The following is a 15,825-nucleotide window of genomic DNA, read 5'->3' as shown; positions in this document are numbered from 1 at the left end:
TGAAAGGAATGGAATGTAAAATATTATATTTTATTAGAAGATAATACAAAACAGTAAGCTAAAAGATTGATTGATGCAAAACAAGCGTATACGGAAAATGATGCAGAAAATTCATAAAAGAATCTGTCAGATTCTTATATCATCAAGAATGACAAAATATTTGGAATACATGAAAATAGATAGGTAACAACCGACAAATATGAAAACAAACAAATGAAAATTAAAATGGAAAGATCCAAATATCAATAAATAAATCAAACAACACAAAAGGGCAAGTGATGATCAAAACATGTGAGTCAATAGAAAAATAAAAACAAATGCAGAATTTTTAAACAGATAAAAATAAAGAAACAAGGTAAAGAAACAGAAAAAATATGAAGAGGTAAGGATCTAAATTAAATAAATAAGAAGTAACACATATAAAAAGGTATAATCAAATGCAAAGAAGCATAAACAATATGATAACTCAGTAATATTGCAGTAATAATATGAAAAGCTAAAGATAACAAATCTGACAGAAAGAGATGAAGATAACTGAAAAAAATACTAAACTGAAATCGTTAATCATAGCAGTGCAAAACAGGTCCAAAATGTCTGAGCAGCACAAAGATGACTAGATCAAACAAAATCGTTATAAAATTCAAAAGCATCCCAAATAAAATAAAACATAAAATAATAAAAATGTTATATTTATTAAAATGAATTATGTAATACAACATGAAACAAAACAAATATAACAACAAATAAAAGAAACTCAAACCAAACTACAAGGTTAAAAATATTATGAAAACATTATGCAATAACAGAACGACCCAACATTTCCAAAAAATAAGTTTTCAATTTTGCAAAGACTTCAAAGGATAGAAACAGAGTGAAATCAGACAATAGACTATGAAAAGGATAATAAAATCAAAGACATGGACTGAATTACAACGACATAAAATTTAAGTTAACTTGTACATTATTTAAAGGTGACATAAGAAGCAACAGAATCAACCACACTAGAAATAACAGGTGAATAAACACATATACGATATGAAAAAGTGAGACTGCAGATTTAAAAACACAGTTTTAATCAAGTGAAAAAAACTGGTAAACTATAGCTAAGCTACTAACAAAGTAATAATACTGACTTTTTGATCAGCCAGTATATACAAATCAACATTTGGTGGGTTTCATTATAGTTAAATTCAGTCTTCATCTGAGCTGCAATTAATACAAATAAAAGCGTCTCCTGTAACACATCTTACACGTACCCACATCTTACAAATGCAACACTCGACCCAATCGTCTTTATTAGAATCTATGTAAGCGTCACCACATACCACTATTCTGATTCAGATTCTGAATCTGAACATAACATCATTTTTTAGCTCTGTCCACTCCGGTTTTATGTTTTGTTGATTTACCTTTGCCTTTCCCCTCCCCCTTTCCTTTACCTTTTCCTTTAATTTTGTCATATTTTTTCTGATCTTTCTTCATCTTTGGTCATATTCCTTTTGTAAAGCTTATATTTCAGGAGTGTCCGTCAATACTGTAGATTTTCTTTTGCGTCTGCTATTTGTATTAGTTTTTCTTGGTGGCGCCTTTGGTAGAGGTCCAATCTTCAATTGCAAAAAAGGTCTTTGTAGACTGGAGCAACTCGGAGCTGGTTCATTCGCAGTTTCTATTTGGCGTATGAAAGAGGAAGCCGCCTGGTAGATTTTGCACAGAGCACAACTTAATCACAGCTAACACTTGGTTTAAGAATCATGAAATAAGGTTGTACACATGAAAGAACCCTGGAGATACTAGAAGGTATCAGATAGATTATATAATGGTAAGACAGAGATTTAGGAACCAGGTCTTAAATTGTAAGACATTTCCAGGGCAGATGTGGACTCTGACCACAATCTATTGGTTATGCAAAAAGGTGGGAATTTAAGGAGATGGGACCTGGATAAACTGAAAGAACCAGAGGTTGTACAGAGTTTCAGGGAGAGCATAAGGGAACAATTGACAGGAATGGGCGAAAGAAATACAGTAGAAGAAGAATGGGTAGCTTTGAGGGATGTAGTAGTGAAGGCAGCAGAGGATCAAGTTGGTAAAAAGACGAGGGCTAGTAGAAATCCTTGGGCAACAGAAGAAATATTGAATTTAATTGATAAAAGGAGAAAATATAAAAATGCAGTAAATGAAGCAGGCAAAAAGGAATACAATCGTCTCAAAAATGAGATCGACAGGAAGTGCGAAATGGCTAAGCAGAGATGGCTAGAGGACAAATGTAATGATGTAGAGACTTATCTCACTAGGGGTAAGATAGATACTGCCTACAGGGAAATTAAAGAGACCTTTGGAGATAAGAGAACCACTTGTATGAACATCAAGAGCTCAGATGGAAACACAGTTCTAAGCAAAGAGGGGAAAGCAGAAAGGTGGAAGGAGTATATAGAGGGTCTATACAAGGGCGATATTATGGAAATGGAAGAGGATGTAGATGAAGATGAAATGGGAGAAACGATACTGCGTGAATAGTTCGACAGTGCACTGAAAGACCTGAGTCGAAACAAGGCCCCTGGAGTAGACAACATTCCATTGGAACTACTGACGTCCTTGGGAGAGCCAGTCCTGACAAAACTCTACCATCTGGTGAGCAAGATGTATGAAACAGGGAAAATACCTTCAGACTTCAAGAAGAATATAATAATTCCTATCCCAAAGAAAGCAGGTGTTGACAGATGTGAAAATTACCAAACTATTAGTTTCATAAGCCATAGCTGCATAATACTAACGCGAATTGTTTACAGACGAATGGAAAAACTAGTAGAAGCCGATCTCTGGGAAGATCAGTTTGGATTCCTTAGAAATACTGGATCACGTGAGGCAATACTGACCTTACGACTTATCTTAGAAGAAAGATTAAGGGAAGGCAAACTTACGTTTCTAGCATTTGGAGACTTAGAGAAAGCTTTTGACAATATTGACTGGAATACTTTCTTTCAAATTCTAAAGGTGGCAGGGTTAAAATACAGGGAGCGAAAGGCTATTTACAATTTGTACAGAAACCAGATGGTAGTTATAAGAGTCGAGGGACATGAAAGGGAAGCAGTGGTTGGGAAGGGAGTAAGACAGGGTTGCAGCCTCTCGCCGATGTTATTCAATCTGTATATTGAGCAAGCAGTAAAGGAAACAAAAGAACAATTTGGAGTAGGTATTAAAATCCATGGAGAAGAAATAAAAACTTTGAGGTTCGCCGATGACATGGTAATTCTGTCAGAGACAGCAAAGGACTTGGAAGAGCAGTTGAACAGAATGGACAGTGTCCTGAGAGGAGTATATAAGATGAACATCAACAAAAGCAAAACGAGGATAATGGAATGTAGTCGAATTAAGTCGGGTGATGCTGAGGCAATTAGATTACGAAATGAGACACTTAAAGTAGTGAAGGAGTTTTGCTATTTGGTGAGCAAAATAACTGACGATGGTCGAAGTAGAGAGGATATAAAATGGAGACTGGCAATGGCAAGGAAAGCGTTTCTGAAGATGAGAAACTTGTTAACATCGAGTATAGATTCAAGTGTCAGGAAGTCTTTTCTGAAAGTATTTGTATGGAGTGTTGCCATGTATGGAAGTGAAACATGGACGGTAAATAGTTCGGACAAGAAGAGAATAGAAGCTTTCGAAATGTGGTGCTACAGAAGAATGCTGAAGATTAGATGGGTAGATCATATAACTAATGAAGAAGTACTGAATAGGATTGGGGACAAGAGAAGTTTGTGGCACAACTTGACCAGAAGAAGGGATCCGTTGGTAGGTCATGTTCTGAGGCATCAAGGGATCACCAATTTAGTATTGGAGGGCAGCGTGGAGGGTAAAAATCGTAGAGGGAGACCAAGAGATGAACACACTAAGCATATTCAGAAGGATGTGGGTTGCAGTAGGTACTGGGAGACGAAGAAGGTTGCACAGGATAGAGTAGCATGGAGAGCTGCATCAAACCAGTCTCAGGACTGAAGACTACAACAACAACAACAACAACATTTGGCTTATAATTTCCGTGGTGCTGATATCTAATTCAGGGGCAGAATCTAACAGTTCTGGATTTTCAAGATTCAATGATAAATTTTCTGTGGCATTTACGACATCTGGCTCTTGTGTAGGATCTGGACGGTCAGTAACATAAGATGGCGCAAAGTCGGAGTCTTGGAAAATATCAGCTTTCAAAGGCCACACACCAGAAGCTTTAAATCCACTCATAATGTTAGAAGGGTTGAGGGCAAGCGGTAACGACTCTTTCACAATACCTGGGATGTCATATATTGTCATCCTTTTCCCCAGATTGTTGTGCATCCATGCTGCCTGTGCCCTATTTATGTAATTTTTAAAAGGGCCGTTCACTCCTAGGTCTAAAGGTTAAAAATTGTTTGAGCAGTGCGGGGGAAACGATAACATGATGACATTATCTTCTTTGGCTTTTTCAACAACTCCAATATTCACATGTGAGCTGTGGTTATCAAGTAGCTCTTCCTTGATGGGTTTGGCGTGTTTGATAAAATGATCCATGAAAATTATAAATTCTTTTTCGGTCATCCATCTACATCTACATCTACATCCGTACTCCGCAAGCCACCTGACGGTGTGTGGCGGAGGGTACCCTGAGTACCTCTATCGGTTCTCCCTTCTATTCCAGTCTCGTATTGTACGTGGAAAGAAGGATTGTCGGTATGCTTCTGTGTGGGCTCTAATCTCTCTGATTTTATCCTCATGGTCTCTTCGCGAGATATACGTAGGAGGGAGCAATATACTGCTTGACTCTTCGGTGAAGGTATGTTCTCGAAACTTCAACAAAAGCCCGTACCGAGCTACTGAGCGTCTCTCCTGCAGAGTCTTCCACTGGAGTTTATCTATCATCTCCGTAACGCTTTCGCAATTACTAAATGATCCTGTAACGAAGCGCGCTGCTCTCCGTTGGATCTTCTCTATCTCTTCTATCAACCCTACCTGGTGCGGATCCCACACTGCTGAGCAGTATTCAAGCATTGGGCGAACAAGCGTACTGTAACCTACTTCCTTTGTTGTCGGATTGCATTTCCTTAGGATTCTTCCAATGAATCTCAGTCTGGCATCTGCTTTACCGACGATCAACTTTATATGATCATTCCATTTTAAATCACTCCTAATGCGTACTCCCAGATAATTTATGGAATTAACTGCTTCCAGTTGCTGACCTGCTATTTTGTAGCTAAATGATAAGGGACCTATCTTTCTATGTATTCGCATCACATTACACTTCGCTACATTCAGATTCAATTGCCATTCCGTGCACCATGCGTCAATTCGCTGCAGATCCTCCTGCATTTCAGTACAATTTTCCATTGTTGCAACCTCTCGATACACCACAGCATCATCTGCAAAAAGCCTCAGTGAACTTCCGATGTCATCCACCAGGTCATTTATGTATATTGTGAATAGCAACGGTCCTATGACACTCCCCTGCGGCACACCTGAAATCACTCTTACTTCGGAAGACTTCTCTCCATTGAGAATGACGTGCTGCGTTCTGTTATCTAGGAACTCCTCAATCCAATCACACAATTGATCTGATAGTCCGTATGCTCTTACTTTGTTCATTAAACGACTATGGGGAACTGTGTCAAACGCCTTGCGGAAGTCAAGAAACACGGCATCTACCTGTGAACCCGTGTCTAAGGCCCTCTGAGTCTCGTGGACGAATAGCGCGAGCTGGGTTTCACACGATCGTCTTTTTCGAAACCCATGCTGATTCCTACAGAGTAGATTTCTAGTCTCCAGAAAAGACATTATACTCGAACATAATACGTGTTCCAAAATTCTACAACTGATCGACGTTAGAGATATAGGTCTATAGTTCTGCACATCTGTTCGACGTCCCTTCTTGAGAACGGGGATGACCTGTGCCCTTTTCCAATCCTTTGGAACGCTTCGCTCTTCTAGAGACCTACGGTACACCGCTGCAAGAAGGGGGGCAAGTTCCTTCGCGTACTCTGTGTAAAATCGAACTGGTATCCCATCAGGACCAGCGGCCTTTCCTCTTTTGAGCGATTTTAATTGTTTCTCTATCCCTCTGTCGTCTACTTCGATATCTACCATTTTGTCAACTGTGCGACAATCTAGAGAAGGAAGCACAGTGCAGTCTTCCTCTGTGAAACAGCTTTGGAAGAAGACATTTAGTAATTCGGCCTTTAGTCTGTCATCCTCTGTTTGAGTACCATTTTGGTCACAGAGTGTCTGGACATTTTGTTTTGATCCACCTACCGCTTTGACATAGGACCAAAATTTCTTAGGATTTTCTGCCAAGTCAGTACATAGAACGTTACTTTCGAATTCATTGAAAGCCTCTCGCATAGCCCTCCTCACACTACATTTCGCTTCGCGTAATTTTTGTTTGTCTGCAAGGCTATGTTTATGTTTGCTGTGAAGTTCCCTTTGCTTCCGCAGCAGTTTTCTAACTCGGTTGTTGTACCACGGTGGCTCTTTTCCATCTCTTACGATCTTGCTTGGCACATACTCATCTAACACATATTGTACCATGGTTTTGAACTTTGTCCACTGATCCTCAACACTATCTGCACTTGAGACAAAACTTTTGTGTTGATCCGTCAGGTACTCTGTAATCTGCTTTTTGTCACTTTTGCTAAACAGAAAAATCTTCCTACCTTTTTTAATATTTCTATTTACGGCTGAAATCATCGACGCAGTAACCGCTTTATGATCGCTGATTCCCTGTTCTGCATTAACTGATTCAAATAGTTCGGGTCTGTTTGTCACCAGAAGGTCTAATATATTATCGCCACGAGTCGGTTTTCTGTTTAACTGCTCAAGGTAGTTTTCAGATAAAGCACTTAAAAATATTTCACTGGATTCTTTGTCCCTGCCACCCGTTATGAACGTTTGAGTCTCCCAGTCTATATCCGGCAAATTAAAATCTCCACCCAGAACTATAACATGGTGGGGAAATCTACTCGAAATATTTTCCAAATTATTCTTCAGGTGATGAGCCACAACAGCTGCTGAGCCCGGGGGCCTATAGAGACATCCAATTACCATGTCTGAGCCTGCTTTAACCGTGACCTTCACCCAAATCATTTCACAATTCGAATCTCCGTCAATTTCCTTCGATACTATTGCACTTCTTATCGCTATAAACACGCCTCCCCCTTCACTGTCCAGCCTATCTCTGCGGTATACATTCCAATCAGAGTTTAGGATTTCATTACTGTTTACGTCTGGTTTCAGCCAACTTTCTGTTCCTAGTACTATATGGGCGTTGTGACCGTTTATTAATGAGAGCAGTTCTGGGACCTTTCTATAGACGCTTCTGCAGTTTACTATTAGCACATTAATATTGTTATTCCTTGTTGCATTTTGCCTACTCCTGCCTTGCCGCGTCTCAGGAGGCGTCTTGTCGGGCCTAGGGAGGGAATTCTCTAACCTAAAAAAAACCCATGTGCACTCCACACGTACTCCGCTACCCTCGTAGCCGCTTCCGGCGTGTAGTGCACGCCTGACCTATTCAGGGGGACCCTACATTTCTCCACCCGATAGCGGAGGTCGAGAAATTTGCACCCCAGCTCTCCGCAGAATCGTCTGAGCCTCTGGTTTAAGCCTTCCACTCGGCTCCAAACCAGAGGACCGCGATCGGTTCTCGGAACGATACTACAAATAGTTAGCTCTGATTCCACCCCGCGAGCGAGGCTTTCCACCTTCACCAACTCCGCCAACCGCCTGTACGAACTGAGGATGACCTCTGAACCCAGACGGCAAGAGTCATTGGTGCCGACATGAGCAACAATTTGCAGTCGGGTGCACCCAGTGCTCTCTATCGCCGCCGGTAGGGCCTCCTCCACATCTCGGATGAGACCCCCCGGCAAGCAGACAGAGTGAACACTGGCCTTCTTCCCCGACCTTTCCGCTATTTCCCTAAGGGGCTCCATCACCCGCCTAACGTTGGAGCTCCCAATAACTAATAAACCCCTCCCCCCGTGTGCCTGCTCAGACCTTGCTGAAGGAGCAGCCACATGTCCACTCACAGGCAGAGCGGGCGATGCCACACGGCCAGCCTCCACATTGACCCTCCGCCTCGTGCGCCGCGAACGCCGCTGAACCCGCCACTCCCCTTGGGGAGAGGGTGGCCCAACCGCGCCCGGTACCCGCGAAGATGTCTCGACAGCAGGGACAGTGGGTGAAGCATCTAACACCTGGGGTGCACCATGCGACGCACCAGACTCCCCACTGCCGCTACACTCCGAGGCAGCAGCCTGAAGACGGCTGACCGCGGCCATCAACACGCTCAGCTGTTCGCGAAGAGTGGCCAGCTCCTCCTGCGTCCGTACACAGCAGCCACACATCCTAGCCATCCTAAGAAATCAATTTACTATAGAGTGTTAATCAGCTTTTAACTAGACTGCTAATTCACTAAAGGCGGTTGATTATTGACTAAACTGTGATTGCTAACCACTTCTTGTAGAAACAAGGAAAATAGCACTACCTGTCTCTGGACGGTATTGAAAACAAACACTAGCACTACGAGCACTATGGCTGACTAAAGGGACTCTCTGACTGTATTCGAAACACACACGAGATCTATGGAACACTTAATAGCACTCTACTATTAAAGCTTCCTAAAAGCAAAAACACGCAGAAGAAGAAGTGACAAGTAAGAAAAATACAGATAATACTTAAATTAAGGTAGCTCGCTGCACAGCAGACGTGAAGCAGACGGCGGTTAGGGCGACACTGACACTACTGGCACTATGGCTGACTAAAGGGACTCTCTCTGACTGTATTCAAAACAAACACGAGATCTATGGAACACTTAATAGCACTCTACTATTAAAGCTTCCTAAAAGCAAAAACACGCAGAAGAAGAAGTGACAAGTAAGAAAAATACAGATAATACTTAAATTAAGGTAGCTCGCTGCACAGCAGACGTGAAGCAGACGGCGGTTAGGGCGGTTAGGGCGACATCCTGAGGAATTACCAGCTCCAATGCAATCTGGAGGTCCACCACGCATAAATATTTCAGAATATTTGAGCCTGGGAGAAACGAACATCGGTGGGATAAAATTACTCACAGCGTTAGAGGCACAAGCAAGTGTTACAAGAGTTCCCCTCTCAGCCGATGTGATATCTCCAGTTTGCTTTTGGCCACGAGCAGCTACTGCTTTTTTAGATTTTTGAACCGTTGTGACCCCTGTTTCATCAATGTTCTATATTCGAGAAGCATTAAGCTGACATTTTTGGAGAAGTCGTCGATATGTTGCAGAGAATGAATTAACGTTATTTTTACGTCGCTCGACGTCGCTTCTGGTGTCCTTAAAGATAGCAGTGGATGTCTGCGCATAAAATTTTGGAACCAGTCAGTGCCAGCCATGTTATTTTGATGTCTAGAAGGAGGAATGTTATTAGCATTAAGCTGCACACCGCATTGGTAAGCTAGTTTCCTTACTTCTGTAGGAAGTATTCCAAAATATATTTCGGCGCACTTGAGTATGTAGGAAGGCACCTCACCCTCTACTTCTGCAGTAAATACTTGTCTAGGCATAACATAACCAACTCTTAAACATTGATTATTCTTCTTTTTCTTTATGTATCTATAAAGAGAGACGTGACATAATCCGAAAGTCTGACTAGCTTTCCGAATACTGCATTTTTTTTCTACAACTTCAGCTGCCGGTAACTCGTACACTTCTTAGTTTTTTGCTGCCCGCTCTTACTTTCTTTTATACAGCCTGACTCTAGAAGAAAGGAAAAAAAAGTAGGTACCTAGATCATAACATGGGGCATGTCGTAGCACGTTAAACAAGCCCCGGGATTTTCTGACAACTAACCCCGTGGTATGATTTTTAACATCTATCAAGAAACTATTTAAACAATTTAGCAATCTGAAAAACTGTTACACATTATCATAGATAGATAAATATGAATGTAAATAAGATATAGAAAATTTGCAATTAGTCGATAATAATAGCGCAAACCAAAATGTTACCACAGTACAATTTTATATTACCTGGCAAAAGTGAAGCGCGTGCACACTTCCTCTCACTGCGCCGGCTGGCGAGACACTGGCTATATGGCAACATGATGCGGCGCGGTTTATAGGTCAAATCGAGTCAAAGAGATGCGCTAATAAAGTTTAAGATCCTAGTGAAGAGAGCTTGTTGCTACTTACCCCTGTTACAACAAGCCCCTCGCTCCTATACGTATCTCGTATTTGTTCCACCCAAATGGCACATGTTATGACTAGCACGTGCCGTTAAGGAAGTTTTGTCTCTTGAATTGCATTATTGCAACATAGTTCACACCCATTTAGTTGCTGTTTTCATATCTTTCAGGGTGTATTTAGCACCTGACATGCTCTCACTATTTAGAACAATTTCTTGCATGGGTATATATTCTCAACACATGACTTGTATTCTATAACCAGTTTATAGTATGACAATTGACAGACTACAAAAGAACACACACGGCAAATGTCCTGACGGAAAGTTCATAGTTTTGTGGGACACGGGGGAGCCTTGAACACGGGCGTCCCGCTTTGTACTCCCGCACCGTGATCACACAACCACAACTCGCCGGTTCTTGCAGTTCGCTCGCTGTTGTGCACCTTGAGCTTGAGCCGTTCATTGTTTCTGTTTTTCCTTTTCTTTTGTGTTTTTTTTCACAGTTCAGTATATCTTCTTCGTGCTTGACCTGTGTTCAGGTTTCTAAGGGCTATCCACTGGCGCACCTTATCACAAAATCTGGGGGGTATGATGGGGAGATCCCCTTGTCACAATGATACAATGATGACAATGAAGGTGAACGTATTGGAATTACTGATAGTTACGAGGAAGTTACATCTTACAAGGGGAGGGCGCGACGTTTGGAAGTCGGACTTACAGTAAACTTCGTACACTCGTAGTACTCCACGAGGACAACACAATGTGTAAGCAGGAGCGAGTACTTCTCAAGCGTTATTGAGAAAATCGCAAGATAATTTCTGTCGTCAAATACACACGAGTGCGTGGCCGTTATTATCCCGAAGCGACGGCAGCCGAGTGGTTCCTCATTTGTGTGTTGTCCTAATCATCACCACTGCCAGCACAATAGCTCAGCGTGTTCGGTCAGAGGGTTAGCTGCCCTCTGTAATAAAAAAAAAACTGAGTTAATCGATAAACAACGAACTTAAAACGGACGTCTTACGACGACCGCCCCGAGCAGATGCAACGAACAAAATGAGATAAAAATAAATGGTTAGCGTTGAAACTCCGTAGCCACTGGGTCGCTGGATCGAGTTCCGTTCGTAAATTTTTTATTTTATTTTCAACACAGTCATTTTCTTTACTATTTATATTACAATTGATATAATGGGAAAAATACGGGTTCGGATAAACTTTTATTAAATTTACAATGTTATTTGGCAGTCAACAAATTTTTATTACCACAAATAATATAGTTCACTATCGACTAGTAAACGACCAAACGCACAGTGATACTGAAAATGTATGCTTGTCCGTATCTTCAAAATTGTTCGTATTTTATCGAAAGAGAACAAGAAATTGCTCCTCGCGAAGACGCTATTGAAATACAGTCGATACTGCATGATTAATTAGCAGCACCGATATTTAAGGAAATGCTGCGTTATGCATGGTTTGCTTCCAAATTATCGTCTGAAAGAGAGGTTTTTGAAAATGTTGACGAGGTTTGTTTCCCCACGGAAAACGTCGAAAGACCTCGCGTATGCGGAAACTTAGCATTTGTTCAATGCACCTGCTGTCGTTTGACATTGTGTTTCCCATGTTTTTACGAGGGGTCCTTCCAGGTATGAGGGATTTCTCAAATCACAGACAAGCATACATTTTCAGTATCGCTTTATGCGTTTGGTCGTTTACTAGTCGATAGTTACAAATATTGTATTATTGGTGATAACAAAACAAAACAAAAATTGTCCGCAGCTCGTGGTCGTGCGGTAACGTTCTCGCTTCCCGTGCCCGGGTTCGATTCCTGGCGGGGTCAGGGATTTTCTCTGCCTCGTGATGACTGGGTGTTGTGTGATGTCCTTAGGTTCGTTAGGTTTAAGTAGTTCTAAGTTCTAGGGGACTGATGACCATATATGTTAAGTCCCATAGTGCTCAGAGCCATTTGAACCATTTTTTGAATAAATTAGATTGCCAAATAAGATTGTAAATTTAACAAACGTTCATCCGATTACACGTATTTTTCCCATTAGATCAATTGTAATACAAATAATAAGGAAAATGACTGTGTTAGAAACAAAAAAACTGACGAACGGGACTCGATCCTGTGATCCAGCGATTACGGGGCTTGACGCTAAACACTCGGCTGCCGCCGCTTCGTGATAATAGCGGCCACGCACAGGTGTATATTTGACGACCGAAATTATCTTGCTTTTTTTCCCAATAACGTTTGAGAAGTACGCGCTACTGCTCACACATTGTGTTGTCCTTGTGGAGTACTACGAGAGTAGGAAGTTTGCGGTAAATCCGACTTCCAAACGTCGTGGCCTCTCCTTGTTAGACTGAGGATACTGCGGAACTGGACAATTCCTCATTATTGAAGCACCGTTCGCCTCCCGTCGGGTAGACCGTTCCCCGGGTGCAAGTCTGTCGATTTGACGCCACTTCGGCGACTTGGGCGTCGATGGGGATGAAAAGATGATGATTAGGACAGAAAACCGACCCAGCCGGGAATCGAACCCGGGCCCTTAGGATTACCGCACTAACCAACTCAGCTACTGGAGGCGGTTACGTAAAAAAAAAAAAAAAAAAAAAACAACTTGATGTTTCCAAGCTTATACAACATTCTACTGTATAGCGTCAGCAAAAACGCAAAGGAAAGAGCAATTGAACGTAAAAAGTCTAGAGACTTGAAATTTACCAGTGACACATTTTACCATTTTTTCATGTTGATGTACCAGTCAAATAAAAATATGCCACCAAAATGTGAAAATTTCATTCGGGGTAAGATATTTGAAGAGATTTCGCAAACTGCGTTATGTACAGTCCTCCAGCTCAAGAACTCGAACGACCTCGGAATTATGACGCGACAGGTGCTTCTTATGCAGCTTACTCGTCGGGAGCCAGCGGTACGTCTCTCATACTTCTTCAGAACGCAGTGGACATGAGTTTAGGTAGAATCACTGGATCTTTCCCTCAAGTCATGAATTGCTACAATAATTTCCCTAATTCATTTTCCAAAGTAACTTGTGTAACTCTTGCTTATGTCTTGACTTTGTAAGAAATTACAGTAAACCTTACCTTACCTTCTTTACTTCTTTTTCGTTTTTGGCATTAAACACTTCAGGAAATACAGATTTCTGCAAACTCTCGTGAACCTGATCGCTAAACTCATGTCCAACCGTTTATCGGAAATTCTTTGCATCAAAGCGATTTCGTCATGAGTATTTCTCTTGTTCCATTCTGATTTGTTCAGTCTTGAAGTGTTGTATAATACCAGTACGCCCATTTCCTCATCATATTGTGACTGTAAACTGAGACTAATGAGTCTATGGGACTTAACTTCTGAGGTCATCAGTCCCCTATAACTTAGAACTACTAAAACCTAACTAAGCTAAGGACATCACACACATTCATGCCCGAGGCAGGATTCGAACCTGCGGCAGTAGCAGCAGCGTGGTTCCGGAGTGAAGGGCGTAGAACCGCTCGGCCACAGCGGCCGGCGAAGAGCAGTTGGAGGATTCGAAGCCGCCCGTAGTGTCACTATTCTGACCATAGTATTTGGAGGGTCCGACAGTGTCATCTGTCAACGAAAAAACGCCACTGAAGGTGGAAACGCTAAGCCGAAGCATACCGGAGTTATTAGACCGATCACCACACCTCAAGAGTATTATATGTAGCCCTAGTGGCGAAAAAGAACAGAGAGATCTCGCGCAGATCGTTGCAGATCTTGCAACAACTACTGGTACACCTGTCTCTGCCATAATCATTTCGTGGTGATTAAATCAATCTGCACCCTGGTTTGTACGCTCGGAGGCCTCTTAACTGCATCTCACACCAACTATGTCTTGTTCGAGAAAGAGTTCGATGGTGTGGGGAGCATGTTAATTAGAATCAGCAACAGCAAACTCATATTCTCCGACGAATCCTGCTTCATTGTGGGCAGTGATGCTGACCAACAGTTAGTGTGGATACAGGGGGAAGCACGTTACACACCGCAGAATGTTCACGAACGTCATCGGTATGGCCTAGGCGTTATGGTGTGGGCAGACGTTACGCACAATGGCAGAATACCACTGCATATATTTGTGCACTCTGCAAAGTGAAGATATTGAATGTAGGGAATAACCGGCGAACTCCTCGGACCTCAAAATCGTAGAGTATGCCTACGATGCTCTTAGCAGATGTGTTTCGCAACGAACATCCGCTCCCCTAGCTGTGCGAGAACTGAAAAATGCCTTGAGAGAGACGTGGGGGAATATAATCCAAGGACTCCTCGACAGCTTGATAGCCAGCAGGAATAACAAGTGAAAAATGTGCATTAATGCCCGAGGAGGGCGTATTCCTTATTGAGAGTACAAGATCGCCCTCTGTGTTGGGTGCCTGGTATGTGTCAAGCACGAATGTTATTTGTATCTGTCATCCTGCTTTCCCATGTGGGGAAATCTGTACCATTTTTCATTATAAATGTTCCACACTATCTCTATTAGGCATGTACTGTGCTTCACGTCGTCCACCATTGCCTGTCATTCTTTTCCAACACTGTCTATGTTACTTAGCAATTGTCAAGCAATATGAGTTTTGCTCATAAGTATCAGATAGCTTCGGTATTCATTGTTGCGTGACCATTTATCCCTGTAGTTTTTCATAGTCAAATACGCAGTCAGATAGCTTATCCAATTACTTCATCATTGGAGTACATTTCCAGTCTTCGCTTGGGATTCCAGTGTGTAGCTAACATTTTGAAGAAATAATATTTTTAAATGTTTAATACCAAAGTTGTTGTTTATGTGTACCGGCGGAGTAGTGTCGGTCTTTGCTCATTTTCACTACACAGGTACTTGTACAAGAGTTGTAACTTTAATAGTGGCAGCTCTTTATTTACAGCTGGTACAAAATAGATACGCGTTTCAAAGTTTCACTTACCTTCGCAGTAGTCACCAGCGTTGAGTATAACCCGTTGCCAGCGATGTGCAAGTCGTAGGATACTCTTAGCAGATCCAGTTGTGTTGATACGTCGAGCGGGGCGGTCTATTGCCCGACGAATTTGTAGCAGTTGTGAAGCGAATGCCGTGAAGTGTTTCCTGCAGTTTAGAAATCGAGTTGAGCTTACGAGGCCTTAGGGTCAGGGGAGTGCCGTAGGTGGTATAGCAAAAACTAAATCAGTAACAGCCTGTACTGTACGTGCTTGAGCATTGTCCTGCAAAATGATGGTCAGGTCCCGCAGAAAGTGTCATCACTTCTGTCTCTTAGCTGGTCGTAAGTTGTGTTCCAAAAATGAACAGCATAGAGACAGAAGTGATGACACTTTCTGCAGGACCTGACCATCATCTTGCAGGACAATGCTCAAGCACGTACAGTACAGGCTGTTACTGATTTGTTTTGCTGGTGGAGTTGCTAACTGCTATACCAACTACTACACTCCCCTGATTTAAGTCCTCGTAAGTTCAACTCGATTTCTAAGCTGAAGGAAACACTTCGTGGCACTCGCTTCAGAACTGCTACAAATTCGTCGGGCAATAGACCTAGCCGCTCGAACTGTCAACACAACTGGCACTGATTAGAGTATCCTACGGCTTCCACATCGCTGGCAACGGGTTATACACAGTGCTGGTGACTACTTTGAGGG

This window comes from Schistocerca gregaria, chromosome 9, assembly GCF_023897955.1.
Source record: "Schistocerca gregaria isolate iqSchGreg1 chromosome 9, iqSchGreg1.2, whole genome shotgun sequence".
Lineage (NCBI taxonomy): Eukaryota > Metazoa > Arthropoda > Insecta > Orthoptera > Acrididae > Schistocerca > Schistocerca gregaria.
This window is presented reverse-complemented; position numbering follows the sequence as displayed.